Source organism: Lepisma saccharinum, chromosome 29, assembly GCF_977018435.1.
Source record: "Lepisma saccharinum chromosome 29, izLepSacc3.1, whole genome shotgun sequence".
Classification (NCBI taxonomy): domain Eukaryota; kingdom Metazoa; phylum Arthropoda; class Insecta; order Zygentoma; family Lepismatidae; genus Lepisma; species Lepisma saccharinum.
The window spans coordinates 25,306,240-25,332,594 of NC_139257.1; the positions used below are offsets into that span (position 1 = coordinate 25,306,240).

Consider the following 26,355-nt stretch of genomic DNA (forward strand, 5'->3'; position numbering starts at 1 on the left):
GAGATAGTACAAGTCCATATCACTCGCCAGTTATTCACGTTAAAAAGCGTGACGAAAGTTGGGGTTTAAATTAAAACTCTATACTTAATATAAAATATCAATTGGGTTTAGCAGTGTATTTTATATATTTAGTGTATATACTTAGTGTATTAATATTATTGGTTTTTGTTGTTGGTTTATTATATCAGATTTCTTGGGGTTTAAATCAAAATTTTATACTTAATAAAACTATAACAGGTTGTAAAGCTAATAGCTTACATGCACGAAGGTAGAATAAGTATTGATCTACAGAAGCACTGACCTACAGAATCACTGACCTACTCCACCATGTCGTGATGTGCATGTAAGGCAATGACCTAATGCCGGTATTGATTATGTATAAGAAGCTGGGACAGACTGCATCAGCTGCAAGCCAGACTCTAAATATGACTAGATTACAACAAATACAAGCTGGATGTATAAAATATCAGACTTCTTTATACAAAATATAAGATTTTTGTTCAATATACCAGAAATATGTTTAATATGAATAAGAAGAAATTCGGTATATCAAACCAAACAGAGCTATAATATGAGGAGCACTGGAACAACACTTCTGTACTCTTCAACTATTCTCACAATATTAACTGATATGTAATGCAAATACTCTTTAAATAGCCTAAGCGCGGACCGCATCTGAAACAGTGAGCCAATCAGAAGACACCTATTACATCATAACCAACCAATCACATACCTAATAATTTTGTTGGATAGTATTGAATAATAATTTGTTGCCCAACATGATGCAATAGAAGTAGACCAGAAGTAGACTTCTACTTCTACACATACGTGTGGGTGTGGGTGTGAGTGGGTGTGTGTGGGTGGGTGTGGCTCATATGAGCATCTTGACTTAGTTTTAAGTATAGCCAAAACAAATATCATATAAGCCATATTTTTAACAAGTTTAAAAACAACAATTTAGCAGATTCAGGTGTAGCCACATCAATCTGAGGGGGGGGGTCGTACTTTCTTACTTTTTTACAAAAATCGTAGGTTATACACAGTAGCAATAAGATTTTATAGACATTTTGCCCTAGTTTTAAGTATTTCTATTCAATCAAAATACCTCGTACTTTCTCGATTTTATAATATAGTATTTTACACTACTCCCGATATTTGCCCTTGTGACTTCTACATTTTTGGTGACCTGAAGAAAGACATTCGTGGACGTCGGTTTTTCTCGGACGAGGAAGTGCAACAGTGGGTGAGGTTGTGGATCCGTCAGCGACCTACCTCTTTCTACAAGACTGAAATTGATCGTCTCGTCTCCCAGTGGGATAAATGTCTTAACACTTGTGGCAATTACTTTTGAATAAAACGAACTCCATTTACACTTTGTAGCGGATGTTCGGTTTTCATTTGACTGCCCTAGTAATACAAATATGAAGATACACCGATAACCAAAGTGAAGTATGAACGATTCTGATTGATTTTATAAAATGTGTTTCATAATGCATTAATCTTCTTTTCTCGAGCTTGATACATAACATTCCAAAGTATGCTCTCCTTCAACAAGAAACACAGCAACCGTAACTAAAACACACAAAATATACATTATACTTTGAGGTAATTTTTAAACATGCTGTTTTTGAGTTTGGGTTCCACTTTTTACAATAGCAGTTGCTACATATTGTACAGAAAATTGAAAAATTATTTCACATAGTTTGGTCTTCAGTAGAACAAACCAAGAAAAATAAATATCAAAATAATTAATCGTGTATGGTACGTAGAGGTAGATGTGTGTGTGTGTGTGTGTGTGTGTGTTTGTGTGTGTCGGTGTGTGTGTGTATAAATCTACTACAGATATCACTATAAAATTCCTAAGTATGATTTCAAGTTGCAATAATATATCAAATAATCACGTGAATATGTTTTCTTTACATCTTAATTATGTGTTTGAAATTTGCTCCTGTCAGTTGCTTGCCACTATTTACGGTGAATAGCGTTCCGTTACTTCTATCCTCATCCACGCTATCAGTAGAACCACGCATTCTCGAAACAGGCAACTAATCACGTTCTCCCACTTGTATGGCTTTTAGGCCCCTTACTTTGAGGCTAGCTAATATCCTAGAGTCATGCCCGTATTTTGTGACTCGCATGGTCTCTCATTCTTTTCAGATTTGAGCAATGGAAGATGATTGTAACTCGAGGGTTACCCTCACCTGAGGATTTTCAAACTCGCGAGTTTGTGCAAACGGGTGAGACCTTGGTAGGCCGATGGTGAGATCTGGTTCTGAGGCTTCTGTTTACTCGAATTATATGGTGCGCAATATCATTACTGCGTAGATGCAAAGTTGTACCATTCATTCTGAATTACCCTGTATTACAGTCATTAAATGCATTAAAATATGTGGAGGGATTATTTCATGAATTTATCTTCCCATAAGTGGTAGATATAACCAAGTGGATAAAATATATTGCATACTTACAGGTCCAAATTCATCTCCATTAACTGTTAGAATGGCAAAGATCGCGATGAACAGAATAGCATGAATCATTTGCGGAACCATTCTCACTCCTCTTGAATGTCTGATCCTCTCAAAAATTGTTCCCTTGTGTTTATAGGGATAATCTTGGAAGAAGGACAAAACGATTTGGTCTGTGAAATAATTGTTAGGATAAAACACCCTGTGTCCCAAATCATAGGAACAGAAGTGTTGACAATGGAAGTGTTGCACAGGAACCATTGACAAGAATTTACGAGGCTTCAGATCGACTCTGTTGTTTGAGTGACGGAAGAAAGACATTCAAAATAACCTAAATTGGAGAATAAAACCAACTAAAGATTTTATAGCCTTTGTGCAAACCTCGACGTTTTGTATGACCAACATTATGCTCAGATAGTAAAAATGGATATAAACCTTCAGGCTAAGGTGGGATCGGAATTACTGCTCATGTGGGAATCGGATGTTGTCTCCACCTGGGGGATTCCGCGTGGAGAATATATCACTAACGCATCACTCGGACCCTTTAGTATCCATAGTGAATCAATCAGGTGAATAGGCGATGTTTTAAGCCACAAAATTGAGGAAATTCCTAGTCCCAGTGATCAGTCTTGAAGAGCACATCACATCATCAAACAAAGAATGTGAAGGCTCAATAAACAGTTCAGCAGTTGCTCCCAGGCGGTTGTGTTGTGTATCAGTAGGATAGTGCATCATTAAATGCAACGATGGTCATAGCATGCTTATGTGAGTATGAAATGGGGTTGCACTCATGCAGATCCGAATACTAGGGTCATACCAAAACAAGATGCAACAATTTTGTTTACAAATTATTATGATGTATAATTGAAAATCAAGAACATAACATTAATCTACAGTCTTTTATCCAAAAATTTCCACTTCTTGGAACACATTTTCCACACCCTTCTGAAAGTTGTAATATACCCCAGGGGTAGAACACCTTCCCAGCCTGCCGAAGACACTGAGTCATATAATTATTTCTGCACTGCATCCATGTCCCGTAACGTTGGCCTCACATCTGATCCTTCCCAAATACACACATATGGTAGCCTAATGGTGCTAAACTAGGGCTGTAGAAAGGGTGTGGTAAAACTTCTTTTTAGCAAGTGAGACATGAATCGACTGAAATCTTTGGCAATGGATTTAATAATTAATTGAAGTATATTTCTTTTCCCTCCGGTAAACTAAAAACTCTTTGGTTGAAGTCTATTTTGTGTTCCCTTGCTGGACACTATTATTGCTTTAATCTGTGGTTTTAAAGTATAATTAGTGACAATATATAAAGGGAATATAATCATGAGACTCCGACAATGTGTTCAACACCAATCTATTCAAAAAATGAACATTTGTCAGGTATACTAGTAATTTCCACTCATGTACAGTTTGACTGTCTCGCCCTGTACTTTCGACTAATTTATAAAAATATGAAAGAGAGAAAAAGTATTTTAGGTATTTTTTTTAAAATTCTTTTAAGGTAATTCCACAGGGCATTTTCTTTAATTTTTAGTTCTTCAGCTTCTGACCCCTATTTATGACCCTACCAACCATCACTGGCCAAATTATTCTACATGAAGGACCAATTTTAATTACCTTTTTTGCAGGGCGAGATGCATCTCTTGCTGTGAGGCATCTAATTGTCAATCAGTGATTTACGTAACATGTTGCGAAAATGGTTTTTTGAGTTTTGCGATGTACTTAGACGTTCCAGACTTTGTGTGCTACTTCAGTGAACGAGGACTAAAAAGTGGGTTCCTAAACTCAGGCTGGCAACGTTTCTGTGTAAGTAAGTTTTACACTTGACATTTAATTTTAAAACAAACATAGTTTGGAGTGTTAAAATCATAACCAACCTTGACAAATGTACAGTAACCGCTCGTTAACACGAATTCCAAGGCACCAAAAAATCAAGAGTTCGTGTTAAAAAAAATCGTGCTAATCGGGAACTCAAACACAATACAGTTCTTTCTACAATACGTATTATGTATGTCATCATAGAAAACACTACTACAGTAATTAACTTTTACAAAAAGAACTCACAGATCATTTTCTGGTTAAAAACAGTTCTCTATTTGTTGTGATGACACACATTCACAGGATGCGGCGTGCATCAAGCACACTGCAACTTGGGGTTTCCGTGTTCTACGTTTTAAATAATAGAAAACATATCTGAACACAACTGAATTTGTTGATTAAATACGTATAAGCTCATTGTTGGCGCTATGATCGCGATTGTCGAGCAATTGCACCCAAGTTTTAATCTTGTTGTTACTCGTACTGGCTATGTTTTAAAGAATAGAAAAAACACATTGTTGATCTGAATCTGTTGGTTACAATACTGTATAAGTTGATTGTTGATAAGATGATAGAGATTGTTGGGCGATTTCTTACATACCTAGGAGAGGAACAGAAAAAAAATGTGAAAAACTTTGAAAGTTTGTGTTAAATGAGATCTAATGACGCAACGGACTAAAAAAAACAGTTCGTAATGCGTGGTAACCGAAATTCGCGTTAACCGATAAAACATTCTATAAGATATAATACATCCCTGCCGGGACCAACATTTTGTTCACGTTAAACGAGTGTTCGTCTTAAGCGAGTTTGTGTTAACGAGGGCTTACTTTATTGCTTTGAGATATACATGAAAGGAACAAAACATTTCAAAATGCAGGTTCTTTATTTTAACACTGATAATCTCATTGTGAAGAGGACAGTAACATCAAATTTAGCAGTCAAAACCATATAACATATATCTTTCAGTTATATTAAAATGCATCCAGTTTTGTCCTTAGATGGTCATCCTGCATGGTATTCCTTCAAAATACAAGAATAGTAATTTTAAATATCACAGGATTACTTTGTAACAGCTACGGAATTTTGTTTATAAACTGTATATAGGAATGTGCTCAACTTGGCAATATTGTTATTATTATTATTAATCGTAATTATATATATATGCTACATTTTTAGTATAACTCGTGTTAATTAAATGCAAATTTGTATGAAATATCGAGAAAGATAATTTAATAAGCAAGCAAGCTCATCCACTATATACGTCACTGTTATACAATATTACTTTCTTAATTATAGAATCAGAAGCTCAAATACAACTTAAATATAACAGGAAATACCATTTTTTTTCTGGATAAAGCCAAATTTAGGTGTGACTCTATCCAGTATCCACGTATATATTTGATAATAATTGTGTAATTAATAAGTTTAGAATCATCAAGGAATGTCATAATATTTATTATTTATGCATAATGTAAAATCGTGAAAATTTACACAAATCTACAGTAACAATTATAATGTTTATCTTTACCTTCAAAAGAAGTAAAATGATTTTTTCTTCTTCATAACTTCATCTGCCTCCTGTAAATAAAAACAAGTAAATAATTATGAAAAAGCACAATTTGAAACCTGGGGAAAACAATGATTATTAAGAATATTTCCTTCAATGCTTCTTATTGTATGTAGTAATATATTCACGGAATAGCTTATTTGTCATTTTAGTATGAAATAGACTCTATTACTTGAGATGTAGTTACGAGGGTTATTTTTTTTCAACCTCCGATAGGACATGATATCAAAATCACAGTGAATAGCAGGATGGGTTTATTGGCAAAAGTTATGTACACGTATAATCTACTTTTCAACGTAAACACCAAGAAGATTCAAACATTTATCGTACCAATGCACAAGCTTTCCAATACCCTTTGCAACAAAAGGTACTGCTTGTCTGTTGAGCCAGGTCTGCACTGTGTCCCAAAGGTGCTCATTGGTGTGGAACCACAGTCCTCAAAAACACTTCTCCATCGCCGGGAAAAGGTCTGGGCTTTAAGGAGGGTGATCAAACATTTCCCAGTGGAATCGTTAAAGAATGTCTTGGGTTGATGCAGCAACAAGCGGTCGGGCATTATCATGAAGCAAGATAATGTCTGAAGACAGCATGCCTCTCCGTTTGTTCTGGATTGCTCTGCGTAGTCTGCGCAATGTCTCACAGTGTAGCCGCATTGATTGTGCCTCTCTGCCTGTGGAAATCATATCACACTACGCACCTCGCACTTGGCGGGAGAGTCGATTGTAGCAGACGTCTCTACGGGCCCATTCCTCAGATTCAACTGAAGCGTTGGACTTGGCAGTGGTGGTGGTAGTAGCAGAGGGGACGCCAATCACGCTGCGTGACGCCCCGCTTTCTAGCGTTTCAAGGGCCACCTAGCGGCGCCATCGGAGGTTGAAAAAAATAGCCCTCGTAAATCGAGTTTATGAAACGTTAGGTTAAGGAACTGCTAAAATATGTTTTTCCGATTAATCTCTCCTAGAAGCTGGGCACATATGAAATTGAAACAGTGCAGTAGTTAAAAATTGTTAATCCTATCCTTAAAGACGTAGTCAATATAAATCTCCAAGGGCATATGCTATGATATAGTGGTACGGTCGTAGCCTTGTAATAGAGGGGTCCTGAGTTCGAAACCCAGTGTAGGCACATACTGATTCAGACCCCACTTTAAACTCTAGGTCCAGTCCCGATTAGCCTATCTGTGCATAAGGGTGGACTAAAAACAGAATCAAACAAACTCAAGTCTCTTAACTTCAGAATTATTAATAACAGTACGATGATTAAACATATGTCTCTAGAAGTTATAAACTCATTGAAAGTATTACGGAATTTCTCGGCGACCATTCGAAAACCATTGACTAAAACCATAAAATATTGTCTGCAAAATATATTTTTGAATTAAGACGACTGTAAAACGATGTGTGACACCGATCTCCTATTTCATTTGAAACTTTCGAGACACTACACCCATAACCCTTTTATGGGGCACTACCTGTATGTTCAAACACAATCCCTCGACTTCCTCCATACGTTTTAGAATTTAGAATTAAGAAATTATTACATTTTACGAAGTGACATACGTTTGGTTTTTACTCATATCGTCTATCATCACAAGTGAAATGAAACTCAGATGTTGGAGTAAACTTCTAAATAGAAATGTTTAACAAGTATCTTGTATTTGGTACCATTTCCTATGATCATTCAAAAGTAATTATTATATACATGTTCGTTCCAAACGGCATTTTCAATATACAGTAGTTATAACTTCTATAAGAGAGAATTGTATACAATTTCACGTATTATGAACTGAATAAAACTTATTTTCCTATAGTTTGTTTGACATACTGTAAAGAACAAAATAGTCTTCAAACTTCTCCGTAAAAAAAAATTAGGTTTTTATAAATCAATGTTTTCTATATAGCGCTCGCATAGATTTAGAATGTCGGTACATGACCTGATTTTTCTGTTAATTTTACTGACGTAAGAGAACCAGGCATACTTTTATCTAACTTAATGTATTTAAGTTACACCTAACATAATAATTATTATACGTCACGGTAGAGTGTCGTTCTTTTACTTATTTATTACTTAAGATTGTATTTATTTTAGCATCATAACTACATAAAGTTTGATAATGGAAAGACAGTCTTACTGCAGAGATGATTGTATTATATTAATTTGTTTTTAATAAAAATTAAAACAATGTTTTTATGGTTTTAATTAAAATTATTTTAATCTACTTCGGATTTTCATGATTAGGGATATACTCATGTTTAGAATTTTTTTAAAAAATTTTTAGCTCAATATTATTATATATTTATTTATGCTTTCATTGCATATCTGTTTTAATTAACGAGCTTTATTCGCTATGTGGTATCAAAAAATAAAATACAGGGTGGCGCAAGAAGAACGCATGATTTTGGAATAAGTATAACGTCGCTGATTTTCAAAAATAAACGTTTTTAACACCAAAACCATCGTTATGAAATAGAGTTTTGATTGGCATACAGTCAGTGGCGTAGCATGTGGTGGGCGAAGTGGACGACCGCAGGGGGCCTCGCTCCTAAAGGGGCCTCGCATCCCATGGGATTGATAGGGAAAATGTAGTAAGTAGAAGTGAGAAAAAAAATTGAAAATTCTTGTTATTGTGCGCAATAAAATTATAACATTCTGTTTATATCTGGTTTTAAATTCTAGTTAAACGATATAATTTGAATGATTACGTCAAATCACGGACGTAACATACAGACAGGCGGGCCCTAACCCTTTGCGGGTCGTATTTCTCATGTGAAACGTTTGAGCAAAAATTCACGACAATTTGCTTCGACATGTTCACCCATTTATTTTTTAATTGAATAAAAGCAATTTGTCTAGCATTTTCTTCTCTCTTGACTTTGCGCTCCAGATTTTAATAAGTTAACAATAAAGCACCCCCAACTGCAACGAAGCAAGTGTGAGGCATTTAAATACTCACGTTGTTTCCTTCTTTCCTACAGTAGGCCCGTATACCCTTGGATTTTTTTGAGTGTGGGGGGCAGGAGCTGATCCTAAAATGTGGAACAAAGGGAAGATCCGAAATGCTGTTGGGTTGAATAAGTTAGGTTATTTTACGTCAATTTTCTGACATTTTTGGCTAATCGCGAAGATGAAAATGAGTTATGATATCATGAACGATATAGGAACGCACAGAGAACAGGGATGCACAGCCCAGGATTCGAACCCGGGACCCATAACGTCGTAGCGGGCGTACAACTACATTACGGTTGTAAGCGAAATGCTACTGGGGTATAACGTTATGGTTAGTGGTATAGTCGACGCGCTAGCTACGTTAACGACCAGCTTCCTTTGAAGTCCACGGAGCGCGCCCACCAGCTGCAACAGTCACATTCAACGCAAATTGTTGCCACACATCTACTCTCCACATCTACTTTACGCCATCTTGTCCCTCCGCGCACAAGCACCTTCCCACGGTCTCTACATTGAAGTTGCTAAGTACGGCAACAGGGTATCCGCAGTCATGTGACTGAGACTCCACGTGGAGTAGACGAGCAGAATGACAGCTGCGCCCTTTGGCGTGTGATCGGACAAAAACAACTCTCCCCTATTTATCCCAACCCACGTTTGTGTCGACGGCTTTCGTTAGTTCTTCGCCGTTAACGATTTAAACGCGTGGACTATACTATTGAAGTTAGTGCTAAGCGGACACCAAACAGAAAAAGTGTCCAAAATGTCCATTGTATTTTCATTGTCTGTCTTCCACAGTGTGATGATAATGGGTTAAAATAAGAACAGCACTAAGCAATGTAAACATCAGCTTCACATCAAAAGAATTATTTTCCATAGAACAACAAAAGATATAGCGTAAAACAGAATGGAAATATTGATGAACAATTTGCCTCTATTATCTTTGCTATTCCCTGTACACTTGTATAGTTGCAATGTTATGGTCCAAAGTAACGAAAAAATAACTCGCCAGTTGATACCCTCTCCCTGTCTGACAATCAGCATCACAGTCGCTTACAGACAAGAATGGTGACATGGCGTACAGCTTGGTGCTTATTGTTTACATTCAATTGTCAGACGTATTCTAATAGTATTGTGTTCCGCAAATTAACAATATCTTCATTAAAAAAAAAAACGTAACAGTATCATTGAACCACCATGATAGTTATTTGGTTAGAAAATAATATATTTATAAATTAATTGATACGTATTAGCAATGATTTTTAAAATGAAGAAGATGTCTAACAAAACAAAACCTAACAGGAAAAAAAAGAAAGAAAGAGAGAGACGCATTTTCGCAACACGACTGTTGTTTGAAAAAGTCGGGACAGGGATTAGAAAGAATGGCTGACCCAACTAAATCGGGAGTCTTGTAGACTTGCATCAACGGTTGTTAGCTCAGTGTTGAAGATTGCAGACTTCTCGAGTCTGCCTCTATCCCCAAATAACCCATTCATATATGCACGAACGAAATCGAAATTCTTGTACAAGCTGAAAAATTATCAGTATTAATTTGGTAGGTTTTTATATCTTCACATTATAATATTTCATAGTTCGAGGAGGATCATGGCCCTCGTGGCCCCCTCCTCTGGGTATGGGCTTGTCCTACATCTTCAGATTTCCGCTTCCGGAAAACAGAGAAAGACACTTTTAGGGTGTGAAATTATTAAATATAATTTTCGTCAGTAATTTTTTATTATTATTTAAATGTGATAAATTGCTGACGCATTCCTAAATATTTTGTATCGATTTACATTGAAATCTCATATTTAAAGAACAATTGGGGTCGCATTCAAATCTCTCCAGGGTCTGGCGCCAGTGTTGCTACGGCACTCTATACAGTGATGATTTAAGTATGGAAGATGCCAGTTATTCTGCTCTTTGTGTCAGGAACATGAGAATCTTTGCAAATCATCATTGCTTGCTGGGTAGAAAGAACCACAAAATGGTTTTCAAAGTTAACTGCAGTTTTATAATCACTTATATTTAATAATTACATAGATTTACTATCGTATGTGGACTTATAAGCAATGTACAGATTTACTTACGTTTCTTTGCTTTTCTGAAGAGAAATAAAGAACAACTCTATAGCATATCATTTGATGCCTGAAGATGCGAACGAAAAGAAACAGTTCTTACAGCATTTCAAATCAGAATCACTAACACAAAACGTTAGACAAAACACACCAAAATACAAGAAGGTTTCTGCACGTAATTATTATTTCAGCGTATAGCCTAAAAAAACACAATTAATTCAAACCAATAACACTATTCTGGCATTCCATTTTCCCGTTACCACATGCTTATTGAATCCTCTACCCTCGCCTGTTTTTCAAATCAGTCCGCCGTCAGGAGAAAACATTCAGGCGGGTTCATACACTTCCAAAGCCGAGATAGAAAAGTCACGTCAATGCGAACAGATTATGACGTATTTCCAAATCATATATACAAATTCCAATCACAACTGTACCAATCTCACTAAAGTTGTCTGTGACATCTTGCACACAATTTGAAATAACGAACAATTAAAAATCTTAATATCTCAACAAATATTAGGCAAACATTCAGGTTCGTTACAATTGCCCCTAATACTGGGAATATTTTTGAAGAAATTCTAATTTGCAAGTTCTGAAAAAATTTTGAGTACACAATGAAACTTTAAATCCAGAAATTATCTTGACACTAAGTCAACTTCAGCAACCAATGCTTTCTGTGTTCTTGAGAACAATTAAAGATCCTAAGATTGTCAAAATTTACTCTATCAATCGGGTTCCTGGACTTGGGAAGTAACAGTAGTGTAGTATTGCTTCGAACATCTGTTGCAATGTAGGGACCAATATAATCCTCAAAAAACTTAGCTATGGCTTTATTTTTCCTAGAACTTAGTTTGTGATTTCTTATGAGCACCAAATCTCCTTCCTTTAACTGAAGAGCATTGCACGTGACTTTGAATTATTTCCTATCACTTTTCGTGCGTTCCCTTTTCTTCGCCATAAACATCTTTCTATCCCAGTTAGTTAAATAAGGATCATCGTCGTTATCAGGCCAATAAAATTGGTCCAATATTTCATTAGGCACAGGGCGATTGAAAAATAGTTCTGAAGAAGCATACCCAGTAGTGTCCGAAACAGAATTGTTCAGTAACCAGACAATTTCTGATAAATATTTCGACCAACTTTGATGTTCCTTGTGACAAAATAACCTGAGCAGTCGAACAATCTCCTGATTCATACGTTCTATAGTATTACTAGTAGAGTGCTAGGCCGTAGTGAATAAATACTTAACCCCCTTTTTGTCCAAATATTCTTTCCACAGCGCAGAAGTGAATTGTGTACCTCGATTGCCTTAACTTTAGGAAAATGGGTGAAGTACTTTTTCTCCATCACAGTGGTTATTTCTCTGGCGGTGCCACGCCTCAGTGGGTAAACGTCGACGAACTTTGTTCCCGAATCTACCAAGGTTAGAATGTATTTGAAACCTTGGGACATGGGCAATTTACCTATCAGGTCTATTGGAAGTAGCTCGTGAGGACTATTTTGATTAATATGTAACGTATCTTTCAAGATTCCTAACTTGTCCATTTTAGCTTTGGCATATACGAGGCAATCCCTAATGTGCTTAGCAACATCTTGTTTCATCTTTGGCTAAAAGTATCTACTTTTTATTCTCTCTGGGGTTTTTGCTGCACCGAAATGTCCTAGTTCTTCGTGATTTTCCCGAAGCACTTATTCTTTGAACTTCATACGACTCAAAATTTCCAAGTCAATTTTTTACCGGAGGTTTTTCGGAATAAGAGACTTCCATAAACCTGATACACGTTCTTCATCTTCGTTTCAGTAGGAAAGTCTTCAGTTTCTGGCTTATTCAAAAGCTTTATTATGCTTTGGCAAAAAACATCATCTTCTTGTGCTTCAGTCCAATGTGTTATATCCTCTATTTATCCTCTTTCTTCCTAGATATAATTTACATGGAACTAGTTAGCTTCTTCCTTCCCATTTCCTTAATCGATGGGATAGCGACTCAGAATATCCGATACGACGTTATCCTTTCCCTTGATGTATTTAATTTCAAAAGAGTAAGACTGCAATTTTAGAGACCACCTTGTAAGCCTGAAATTCCAATTTTTAGAATTTTTGAGCCACAGTAATGAACTGTGTATATTTTAAAATGTCTTCCTCTCAAATATATTTCAAATTTGTTGATACCAAAAAGAATAGACAAACATTCCAATTAGTGAATCGAATAGTGTCTTTCATTTTATTTTAATTTTCTGCTAGCGTACTGCACGACAGTTTTCTCGTCGCCTTGCTCTTGAAATAAGATGCATCTAGACCTTTGGTAGAGGCGTCACATTGAATACAAAATTCTCTGTTGAGATCATTCTGAGCTAGGGCTGCAGTATTTGTTAACTCTATTTTAAGGTGGTCAAAAGCAGTTTCTTCATCCTGGCCCCAGTTCCATTTAGCAGACTTTCACAGCAATCTTAATAAAGGCTCCGTTTTCATGGAAAAGCCTTTTATAAACTACCGCCTCCAATTTGCTAAACCTAAAAATTTTCGAACAAACTCCTTACACTTAGATTGTGGGAATTTTAAAATTGCTTAATTCTTTTTTGGATCAACTCTAACATGGTATCCAGACATCAAGTGTCCTAGATAAACTAGTTCTCCCTTAACAATATTACACTTCCTAAGTTTCCCTTTAAGACCTGCGTCTTTCAGTCTTTGAAATACTTCTTGTCTGTGCTGAATGTGAGTGTTATAATCCGTATCGAAAATCAACAGGTCGTTGATATAAACTGTTGACAAATGTTCTGTTTCTGGTCCAAACACTCGATGCATTACGTATACCAATGTGGACACAGCATTTGATAAACCAAGAGGCATTTTCAAAAATTCATACTGTCTGCCTTTATATGAGAACGCCGTGTATATGCGGCAGTCTGGTTTTACAGGAATCTGTAAATAACCACAGGGAAGATCCAGACTTCTATAATACCTCATCCTTTAAACTTTTGAAGAGATCCATCAATTGGCGGAAAATAACTTTTAGGGATTAACATGATGGGGTTTAGCAGTCGGAAATCTATGCATGGTCTGACAGTTCCATCTGGCTTGACTACAACCAACAGAGGATTTAAATAATGAGATACTGACGGTTCAATGATATTCCAGGCCTTCCATAAGTCTAGCTCCTTTTCCATAGCTGCAGTTTTTGAAAGTGGCGCAGGGTATGGTGGGCGATGGACTGGTTCGGTGCTTGTTAAGAGTATTTCACACTCAAAGCTCTCCATTGTTCCGGGCTTCTCACAGAATACCTTTAAATAACGAGTCAGCACGTTTATTAGCTCCTGCTTCTGGGAATGATATAAAATATTAATAGTTTCAACCTTCTCTCTCAAGTCCGCGGTTTTATACGTCCACTTCTCATCCTTACCCTGGACCTTTTGAATGTACTTCACTATTTTTATATCTACAGGATTACCTTCTTCTTGATCAGGAGTTCTACCGAATAACAAAGTAATCGAATTCTTATGACGTATTTCCAAAACATATATACAAATTTCAACCACAACTGTACCAATCTCACTAAAGTTGTCTGTGACATCTTGCACATAATTTGAAATAACAAACATTAAAAAATCTTAATATCTCAAAAAATATTAAGCAAACATTCACATTCGTTACAAAGATGATGTAGGAAAGATGACGTCATTGTTGCTGCATACATCTGGAGTCTCTCCTCAAAGTTCTGCATTGACCTTGCCAACATTTCGTCTGGTACAGCTGTAATTCCTTAACGAATGGCAACTTTCTGTTCGTCGACTGAACGAGGTTTTCGACTTGAAGTAGCCCCACAGAATGAAGTCGCCGCCAGACGAATCTGGCGAGCGTGGAGGCCAAGAGACATCGCCGAAACTTAGATTACGTGACGTCATTTATCCGACATCGTCTTCCATACTTAAATCATCACTTTATACCTATTCATGGTATTGGTTTTGATGTTAATAAAACGTTTTATCTTGAAAATCAACGACGCTACACTTCTATCCTTTTGCGCCGCACTGTATAACTTGGAAACTGTGTTTCATATCTTGAGTGTCTCTAATACGGTTTCTCAATAAGGTAAACGATAGTTCCACCTATTTTCCCTGCATTTATATAATTTTTAGTTCTAAACAGTGGCGGCGATTAGGGGGGCGAGGGGAAGCAGATGCACCTCCCCCACGTTTTGCCAGTTTTGCCTTTTTACTATGCTAATCGAACTGTTCTAGACTCCCCTACTTTTAGCATCTTGCCCACGTAGTTTTTTAACCCAATCACAGCCATTGGTTGTGAAGTTAACTGTTGTATCAAAATATAAACTACTATCAAACACAACACAATATCATTACTCTTATTCATGTGATGTTGCTTGGAATTTTGTCTTTTACATGTATAATTTTCATATGTCTTAAATATTTCTTATTTATTTGTATTCGAGTATAATATTATCAAAAAATATTAACTTACCGATTGGTTGTAACGATACATTCCTGCAAAATAATTTTATTCTCAAATTATACTTCTTGAATTCACAAGCATTATGTACATAAAAATAAATATAAATAAATATAAATAAATTAATAAATGTATACACACACTCACACAACTTCAAAAACGGTTGAGTGCTGGTATAATAAAATACAGTATACCGGGTGAGTTTTTTAGCTTGACACAACGAAATATATCGAAAAGTACGCATCTGGTCAAAAAAAAAGTTATGAACAAAATTTGTTCGTCTCGAAGTGGCTCATCCAATAATGCCAAACTTCATACCCGCCCCACCTTCTGGGAGTGAGGCGAGGGGCAACTTTAAAATCTCAAATGGTAACCCCTATTTTTTTATCGCAGATTCGGATTCTCCAGACAAGAATATATAGGTTTTGTCCCAAACTTTTTTTTTTATTTTTGATAGATGGCGCTGTAATCGCAAAAAGTAAGATTTTGCGCAATTCTCGAGAAATACTGTCCTCTTCGTCAGGTTTCGTAGCAGATTATGCCGTGTCTTGTATACCAGCAAACAAGGTGCAGTGGTTTGTAAGATAAAACATGCGGTCCTGAAACATGCTCGGCAATCTGTTAAAAACGAGGTTAACCAATGATAAAACTGTAAAACGTCGAAGAAAGGGAATGTAGAGAAAGGATGTTTAAAGATGTTAAACAAAATTGAAGAAGATAAAAACAAATATGCTTTAATGTAACGAAAGAAATGACACGAGCATTCATGATGATAGAGGAGTTCCAAGGCGGAGGGATGACGTAATAATTCAGAAGTACCGGGGAAAAGGAGGGGGAGGGAGTAAGAAAGTGGGCGGTGCCAGTAACAGCCATCGGCAGCACATCAGCAGCGCATCAGCAGCACAACATGAGCTGTAAAGACGACTAACTCGACGATCCATTCCGCGGAAGTGAGATTGTTTAGTTTCACATGGTAAAAGGTTTTTACGGAGTTTTGAAATCATCAACGTTTTACAGTTTTATAAGTGGTTAAAAACGTTTTGAACAGATTGCCGAGCATGTTTCAAGACCGAATGTGTTCCCCTAAAGACCATTTGACCTTGTTTCCTAGTCAAACAGACACGGCATAATCTTCCCTGAATCCTGAAGAAGAGGACGGAAGTAGTGTTTTTCTTCCTTGACTCCATTAGTGGTCATAACGCAGGCAGGCTATAACGGTGCAAGAGAAAATCGAAATGGTGTACATTTATGGAGAAAGTGTCAGAAATATCAATCATGCTGTGATTCTTTATGCTCAACGTCTTCCAGACCGGGTGCGATTGCACGCTTCTTCTCGCAGAGTTGTTCAACAGTTCTCCACCGAGGGAACTGTACAACAACAAAAAAAAAAGGAATCGCCGAAGAACAATTGTTTAGAAAATAATGAAATTGCTGTATTAGCTGCAGTGGCTTATAACCCCCACGCTGGTGCTCGACAATAATTCGTGATTCTGGAATTTCGCAGACTACTGTGTGCCAGGAACTGAAGCGTAGATAATATCATCCGTTTCATGTTTCGTTGCATCAAGAACTTCATGGCGATGATTTTCAGAACAGAGTGACATTCTGGCAATGGCCTCTTTAGCAAATACAAGGAGACCCCAATTCCTTTACTCAAGTTTTGATCTCTGACGAGTAGACGTTTACAAACCACGGTACCATTAATCGACACAACATGCATTATTGGAGTGTCGAAAACTCTCATTGGTTACGCCAAGTTGAACATCATCGCCCTTGGAATGTAACTTTTTGTTGTGGAATAATTGGCGATAAACTTATTGGTCCATATTTTATCGATGGGAACTTAAATGGTGAGAAATATCGAAACGTCTTGCAGAACGAACTTCCAGTATTGCTTGCAGACCTTCCCTTAGACGTGCCACAAACAATGTGGTTTCAACATGACCGTTGTCCAGCACATTATTTCGTTGCAGCACGGGAAGTATTACATCGCGTGTACAATCGTCGGTTGATTCGGAAGAGGTGGTATAGTGTCTTGGCATGCATGATCGCCAGATCTTACTTCGCCTGACTTTTGTATGTGGGGCTACGTGAAGAGTGAAGTTTATAATGAACTGCCAACAACGCATGAGAACATGATTGAGCGAATCACCAATGCATGTCGAAATATTACACCGGGCACGCTTCTCAGTTGTGTCCAATCATTCCAAGTGCGGATAAATCAGTGTATCGAAGTGGGTGGTTATATTTTCGAGCACTTATTTTCAAATGATTATTAAAAACAAGCACACCGATGGTGAGAAGCGAGGAGACTCACCTAAAAAAAGCACCCCGATGGTGAGAGGCGAGGGGACTCATCTTACAAAAGCACCCCCATGGGAACAAAATACTGCTACGTCCACGTCGTTGTTCCTGGATTATGCTAAATGCAGTTTCTTATAAAAATTCAACATGCCTCACGTCACTTTGCGATTAAAATTGCATTTTTTACCATTTCAGCAATATTTCTTCTATCACAAATCCATGGAAAAGTTTCAGACAAAACCTCCGTATTTTTGTCTGGAGAATCCGAATCTTCAATAAAAAAATGCGGGTTCCTATTTGAGATTATAAAGTTGCCTCTAACTCCACCCCCAGGAGGTGGGGTGGGGGTGAAGTTTGGCATCATTGGATGAGCCCGTTCGAGACGAACAAATTTCATTCAGAACTCTTTTTTGATCAGATATGTCGTTGTGTCAAGCTAAAACACTCACCCGGTATATTATATATATATAATATTATGTATAATATACATAAATACTATATAATATATATGTATGTATAACATATATACAGGGTGTCATTTTAATGGCGCCCACGGACCACGGAAACGTATAGAGGACATCAAAACAAATACATTTTCTCTGTAACATTTTTCTCGTTGGAGAGTCGTTTCGGCTCTACAGTCGTTCAAAAAAGCCCGTTTTGCCGCCTGAATGCTCGTATCCCAACAGAACATTTGATAGCATGTGTGACGTCATATCCCGTTGTGAAGCGATGCGTTGCAGGGTTGCCAGGAACACACATATTGTGTGAAAAATGACATAGCTACAATCAGCCACAGAAAACACGTTCTGTAATCTAACAAGGAAGTAAACAAACTATTCGAAAAATGGTAAAAAGAAAATAGAATTCAAGTAGAAGTGGTCATATCGAATTGTGTCTCAGCTTGCGTGTCAAATATTTGCAAATCTAGTTACCACAGGAAATGACGTTTCAGATACAATAATATGTTACTGTTGTTTATTTCGATGTCTTTTATACTAATCTGTGGTCCGTGGGCGCCATTAAAATGACACCCTGTATATATAGACTAATATAAAAATAATAAAATAATAATAATAAAACAAGTGGCTTTTTATTATAAACATTACCTCGGAAGGGCTTAGTTGCTGCGCTATAAGCGCTTAATACCTAACCCACCCGTATTTATGCAACCCAACACAGCAAACAATCACTCTGACGTAACTTCCAGGGACGCGTGACGTAGTTGCCAGTAGCGTCCCTTGTTAGGAGAGATGATTTAAAGACATCAACTTGGAAGTCTTACCTGCGCAAAATACAAAGGCACTTCCGATGTTCTAAGAAGTATTTACAGTATTTACAAACAGACAAAGTCACGGAATTTTTATTTTTCATATAAATGTATTGCCAATATCTTGGTACATGTTCCTTGTGTCTGTTGACAAAATTTAGACTTTGTAGTGTTACCAGCTAATCTGACATGCTCATGAAATAGCATTATTTTGCTTAACCTATAAAATCGGCAGTCCCAAATCATGAATTGCTGCTCATGACCAGTATTGGCCGCAAAGGACAGATTAACATGGCATCAGTCATCTGACGTCTAATTTTGACCCTTCCAAAATTTCTTGCCTATTTTTCTCACCAAAAAGTGTCATTCAGAAAAATGAAATGTTAAACATGCTGACCAATTATTTATTAGTTTAGAGAATTTTCTGTATGGTGAAGACTGATAATATTAAGCATTGAAAAATATCTAAATAGACGAGTCTTGATAATGCAGAAATATCGGTGTTTTTGATCTGACCCTTATGTTATAAGCGATCAAAGTTGGGGGTGGAAGCTTGACTTTTGAAACACTCAGTATTCTGATAATATGTTATTTAAGTTATATATCGTTACCTAAATGAACTATTTCTGTACAGAACTTTGTTCAGAAATTGATGGTAAGCATATTATTGTCATGTTTCAAAAACATCTGTCTCTTCCTGTACAGGTACTGAATTTCGAATATCTGCATTATTTTCTTCTTAATACCTTTATACCTGCATTTGCTAAGTAACCTGAAATTGTTATGATAACAGTGATATTTGTGTTAGTTACTATGTATAAAAATGTTAGCTATTATTATTTCAATTTTTATTATTCTTTATCTTTATCATAAAAAATAAATATCACGTCAACTTTTTAAGGTATTTTTCTTAATACTTTATATGTTCATAATGCATTTACATACATTATTTTCTACAAAGTTTTCATATAATTTCTCTCGTGACATATAATTAATAATTTTATCAATAAATATATTCGAATATTATTGTCTAAGCAAATATAACCTCGATGACATACCTACTGAAGTCATTGGTAATTTAGCTAAGGAAGAAGAAAAAAAAAGTTTATTATAATTCTGAGCAAATATGGAAGTTTTTAACAATGATAAATATATACATGAAGCATACCTATGTAAATAGTTTTTGGTAATTCGTAAAGTTTACTTTGTCAACGGTGGCACAGTTTTGAATATTTTCCAAGATTTTAGAGACATTTGTGAAATTTACTTGTGACACAATTCGTATTAAGTGATTCAATTTAAAATCAAATTTGTAAACAGTTTGTCGTTTAATTCATACACTCTCCCGAACATTAAAATTGCAATTCTAGGTTGATTTACTTTGATCAGATATAACAAACTATGAAACATTTTCGTTAAATCTTATTTCTGTCACACTTAGAGTCTGATAAAAATTTTATTATTTTCGTAGTATATTTTTAAGATTTTTGTTATAGGAAATTGACATGGTACTGAGAAACTGCCTTTGTGTATCGGCAGACATGAGAAAGAGAGAGAGATAGAGAGAGAGAATCGCTTGGGCAATCGGTCTTCAGTTTTTCAGTTCAGTATCACCAAAATTAATTTATTGATTAGGTCATCGATTAGAAATAAAGAAAGAAAGATAATTTTAGTTGAGTTCTTTATTCTCTCCGTCAAAAAGAAAAGTAATTTCTCTCTCTCTCTCATGTGAGATTTCTCAAAACACAAAACTTGTACTTCCTGAAACCATAATCATGAATTATAGAAGACAAATGTTATACCCAGAGAATTGTAATTAAGCTCCAAATCTGTAACAGGGCCTCCTAGATTGCGCAATGGTAGCGTCGTTGCCTTGTAATCAAGGAGTTCCGGGTTCGATACCCGGTAGAGGCACATAGTGGTTCGGATTCCACTTTAAACTGTAGGTCCAGTCCCGATTATCCTAACTGTGCATAAAGTGGACTTAAAACAACAAATCAGCAACAACATCTGTAACATAAATGTACTGTATGATTGAACTGAGTTGTTACTTTTTTGAGTACTGAAAATGCTGTTACTTCTCAAGCGTTAAGGACCTCCGATGGTCTAGGTTTTTTGTAGGAATATAGCCCCGAAAGGGTTGTACGATAGATAGATAATTAATTCTAATATTACATTATTTGAAAATTGAATCGTCTTTGTAGCCCATGCAGTGTGATTTAAAAACTGTGCTAAATATTTGAAATGTTCACCACGACTGCAGAGAGACAGAAAAGAAGCTTTTCTGTTTCTCACAGAACTCAAATACAAAGGTAATAGATTTCTACCATCAATAATTTTCCAATAATGGAGCATTTTTATACATGTGTGTATATGTGTAGACATCAGGACGATGAATAAGGAATTCCTCATCAACTCCCGACACTTTTGAAGTACTTTTCTATCAATTACTTCTGCACCAAGAAGACGATATTTGTTTTGGAATTGTTTAAATATTTATTAATAGTCAATATACAATAACTTTACCTGGATCCATTGTCCCGTGTGAAGTGTCATCCGAATCGTTGCGCGGCTCGATCTGGAAAATTTATGGCTACAATTAGTTATCTGATGTTTCCTTTTCAATAATATTTTAAGTACACATTCAAGAACTGTTCTGAGTATTTGTGTCAAATGTAATGATATATTTCCGGAAAATTAGTCGAATTTATTAATCGTTAGACTTTTATGACTAAGCAATAGTGAGAAAACCTTATCAGTAGGCTTCACGCATCAAATTTCTAGCGCTAGTACCAAATACTGTAGCGCTTTCCCTGGTGAACATTATAATACGTACTTAAAAATAACTTTACCTGGTGTTTACCGCCTAGGAGTTTCATCCTGGAAAATTTAGAGTTACAATTAAATTTCTATTGTTTCCTTCTCCATAATATTTTAAGTGCCCATCCAAGTAATTGTCTCAAGTAGTGATTTTTGTGGAAACATTACTAAGAATTAATTAATTATTTGATTGTTACAACAAATCACCTTATCAGCAATCTCCAATCATCAAATGTCGAGCACTGGTACCAAATCCTGTTCCTCACGAACACGATCACATACGAACCCACCATTAGCATTGTCCTATATGAAACCAGAATATCATAGTTTACATAATACAAGTATGTATTTGCCAAATACAACTTTTTTCACTTAGCATGTATATATTTTTATTGCATTATAAAACCATTAAGCCTTGTTTCCATGATATAAAAAATTCAATATGCTGAACAAGGCAGAAATGTATTTTATTATAATACATAAACTAAACGTAACGTTTCAACCTTCTACCAAGGTCTTCTTCAGACTCTGCACCAAGTACAAATGGTACGTTTAGTTTATGTTTTATAATAAAATAAAATAAATTTCTGCCTTGGTCAGCATATTGAGTTTTTTATTGCATCTGTAATTTTATGAACTCTGTACTTCAGTAAATATTTACTATAACATGTAATTTTAATAGCATATTTATATTTATGAATTTTATATGCATTGTTTAATTCCATTACTTCCTATTTTACATTATTTTTAGTTTCGAAATTTTGAAGTGATGCATTACAATTTGCAGATGACAGATGGCAGCCATTGCTCCGCTGCACGTGGATTAACCCCGCTTTTCCGCACCGATCTCGGAGGGTAAAGTTCACACTCCTTTTACTTCCAAGTTATCCGCTGTTTCCGTTGGTGAATTCTGTTTTGTATTTTCAGATAGTAGTAATATTCTACCATTTTTCACAGGCATTGTATTTGGAAGCCTGAGCTTGGGAGTTTATATTAATTCAATTTTCATTTTATTGTTCTAATGAATTATGGTGTTGTTGACTCCGGTTGAAATTGCTTGTGATGTGGAAGCGTTCCTGACTAGTGGAAGCTTCATCTCTATATCACAAAGGCTGTTCAGAACAAATTTCAAGAAGCGTGAAGCACCATCTCAGAAGGTGCTGTGAGACAGTTAGTGCCGACAAGAAACCTTCACCTAGGCGAGCTCCACCGTCTAGTAGTGCAGAGAACATTTAACGCCTGGCGAATACAGTCGAGCAATGTCCCAACCGTAACAGTCACTGCTGAGCGCTAGAACGACATGTGAATCACGTATCTCGTTCCCTAAACGAGGAGGCGCTGTTACTCATCGTGCAGGATTAGTGCCAATGAGAAACCTTCGTGACCATTTCACTGGTCGCTTCATTTCCAAATTCGGCGATGTCAATTGGCCATCCAGATCACCAGATGTAGCCCCAAAGTACTACTTCATGTAGGGTTACCTAACAGAAAGAGAGTTCACCACAAGACCCCAAACAACTGCTAAACTCAAGGGCAACATCTGTAAGGAGATAGAGGCCATTCCGGCCGATTTGCTGGGCCACAGTATGGGCAGTATGACTTCGAGAGCCCAATAATGTTCCCATCAAGGTGGTGCCCACCTACGTGATGTCACATTCAAACGATAACAAGTGCTGTAAACTCTTGGTTATGTATTGGATACTGTGCTTAATAAACGTGCTTGTTACATTACTAGAAATGTGTCCCATCAATTTGGACCACCCTGCATATTGTCTACTTACAGGTGGGAATCCATATTCATCTTTAGATTCTTCTTCATCTTCATCTTCATCTCCATAAACTGTTAAAATAGCAAAGATCGCGATGAACAGAAGAACATAAATCTTTTGCGGCATCATTCTGAATCCTCTTGACTGTTTGAGGCTATTCAAAAATAGTCACCTGTATTTATAGGCCTAATCTTGCAAGAAGGACACAGCGATTTGATCAAAGAAATAATTATTATGATAAAGCACTCTTTGTTCTATCCTAGGAAACGGAAGAGTTGACAATAGACAACTTCCATTGCCAGGAATCGTGGAATTATAACTTTTGTTTCCATGGTCATAAAGACACAAGAATTTACGATGCCATTATTTCAGATAGGCTGTGTTATTTCAGTAACGGAAGAGAGGCATACAATTACCATAATAAAATAATTCAATAAAACCGACTAAAGCCTATATGGCTCTTGTGTAAATCCTTACGTTCTGTTTGACCAGCAATATACTCAGATTGCAAAATGGTAATAAACTGCAAGTGAAAGTGGGATCCTTACAACTGCTCATGTGGGAATCGGATTTTGGCTCCAATGCTGGCACGAATTTGGCCGGGCAACATTATTAAAAATTAAAATCCTGTAATCTAATTTATATTAAACTAAACAAACCACGCACTACGAATGGGCAATCTATGTGGAGTATGACTCACTAATCAGGATGCCTACCATTCTGGAAAACCTGAATATCCTGGAAATGTCAAATAATTTATTTTTCCTGGAAAAGTCACGGGAATATCAGGAAAATTTACTGTTTTTCTGGAAAAATCAACATCTGGTGTAGTAGTGCTCTAAAAGTAGGTTCTTGAACAATGAAATAATGGACAAGCAACAAATTTTAAACTTTTTACATATTTATTTTATTCCTCAAATTTTACAGCTGGCGTACATATGTGACGAACCCCACCACTCAGTGGCGTGTTCACTGCAGTCAATCAACCAAAAGATTGAAATGTTAAAATTTTGCTCTGTTGGAATTAATAGAGCTGTTTTGTCAAGGCTGTATGAGCGTCACACAATTGGCAGAGGTGGGGTAGGTTTGGTGGACTTTAATGTGGTCCTCCCAGCTAGATCTGAGGGATCCGCTGACCAACGACAGGTGCAGTCCTTCATTCATATTGGGGGTAGGCGTAGAGCTGACAACTCTGCACTGTAGCACTGTAAAAACGTTATGTCAAGAAAGAGCAACATGAGGTCATGGATGTTCCCAAGGTAAAATATTCCTCAGGTAACATAGTCCCCCATTCAAATCTCCGAGTGGGGACTACTTTCAGAAGTCCCTGGACGAAGGATAGGGTGTGCAGTAGGAATAATTGTTTATTGTTTTGCTTTATTTTACTTCACTTTTTGTGCCACTTTTGGCTAATTTTCAAAGATTGGGATGAGTGATGATATGATAAAATTGATGAATGGACAAACATCCATGCCCAGGTCGGGATTCGAACCAGGTACCCCTTGCGTCGTGGCGCGATGTTCTAACCACTCCGCCACGGGGCCAGCTGCAGTAGAAATGAGGTTATTAAAATAGGCACCTGGAATGTTCTGAGCCTTTACCGTCCTGGGGCCATGTTTTCATCTCTTTTGAAGCAGAAATTACTACAGTAAGTGGATATTGATTTTTACCACATTCTAATTTGCAACTCTTGGGCTGTGTTTTGTTGATATTAGGATGAATATATATACTACTGGATTTTATTATAACTATGCATTATTTTTACTATAATTGTTAGGTTTTTATAGAATTTGTTTACATTAGTGAAAATGTGAATTCTTCCGGTCCTATCAAGCAGTCAAGTTCTGTTCAGTTTCCCTTCTCATTACTTTCAACATATGAAGTGCGTTTAGTTTTTTACACACATGAATTGACCTAATGACTTGGTCTATAAAACCTGGAAATGACAGTGAATTTCGTTCTTACAAAACTGTAGACACTCTGATTAATGTAACATTCGCACGCTTTAGTGTCCATGGTGAAACGAGGAGATGGATCAGTGATGGTTTGAGCCACATAATCGTCGTAGCCCCTAGTCCCACTGATCAGTCTTGGTGAACACATCGCATTATCAGACACCAAATTATGCCAAGGCTCAACAAACAGTTCGACAATTGCTCCCGGACGGTTGTGGTGTTTATCGGTAGGATAGTCCATCATTAAAGGCAGCGATGGTGAGAGAGTGGTTTGGTGAGTATGAAGTGATTTGCACTTTTGCCATGATCATCAGATCCGAATACGAGGGTCATACTAAAAGTAAGGAACAATATTTCTTTTTTATTATCATGTATAATTGAAAAACGATGTATATAACCTTAATCTATAGTCTTTTATTAACTTTTCCAAATAATCTTCACTTGTTGGTACACATTTTCCACACCGTTGTGGAAGATATAAATTCACACATATGGTAACCTGGTGGTGCTAGAACAGAACTGTAGGAGGAGTGTGGAAGAACTTCCCACCCTATTTTGTCAATTTCTTACGACGTGAAGCGAGCTGAGTGGGGCCGGTCATTGTCGTGCTCGAGGATGACCTTTCTTCCAGGAGGCTTATCGCCCAAAGCACAACGGAGCTTGTACAGTGGACACAACAGCAGCATTTTTGGTTTGCCCAGTTCAGGAAATCTCCCCACCCTGCTTCTGGCTGTCTTCAGTTGATGCTGCACGACCGCTACGAGGCTCATGTGATTCTCTCTCTTCATACTAACACAGAATATTGTATGTGGAGTCATATAACAGGATATGAAATGGAAACACTATTTCTGAACTATAGTGCTTTAATTACAATAACAATGAATACAATGAAC

At 36.7% G+C, this 26,355-nt stretch overlaps 1 long non-coding RNA gene across 1 annotated transcript; it reads right to left on the reverse strand.

The window, feature by feature from the left end:
• Positions 1-5,275: 5,275 nt before the first annotated feature.
• LOC145981369 (uncharacterized) lies at positions 5,276-23,641 on the reverse strand. The gene is made up of 6 exons (XR_014440961.1): positions 23,520-23,641; positions 21,445-21,496; positions 19,977-20,000; positions 15,357-15,379; positions 5,824-5,873; positions 5,276-5,315 (listed from the first exon to the last, which is right to left on the reverse strand). It is a non-coding gene; the product is annotated as an uncharacterized LOC145981369 (long non-coding RNA).
• Positions 23,642-26,355: the final 2,714 nt, after the last annotated feature.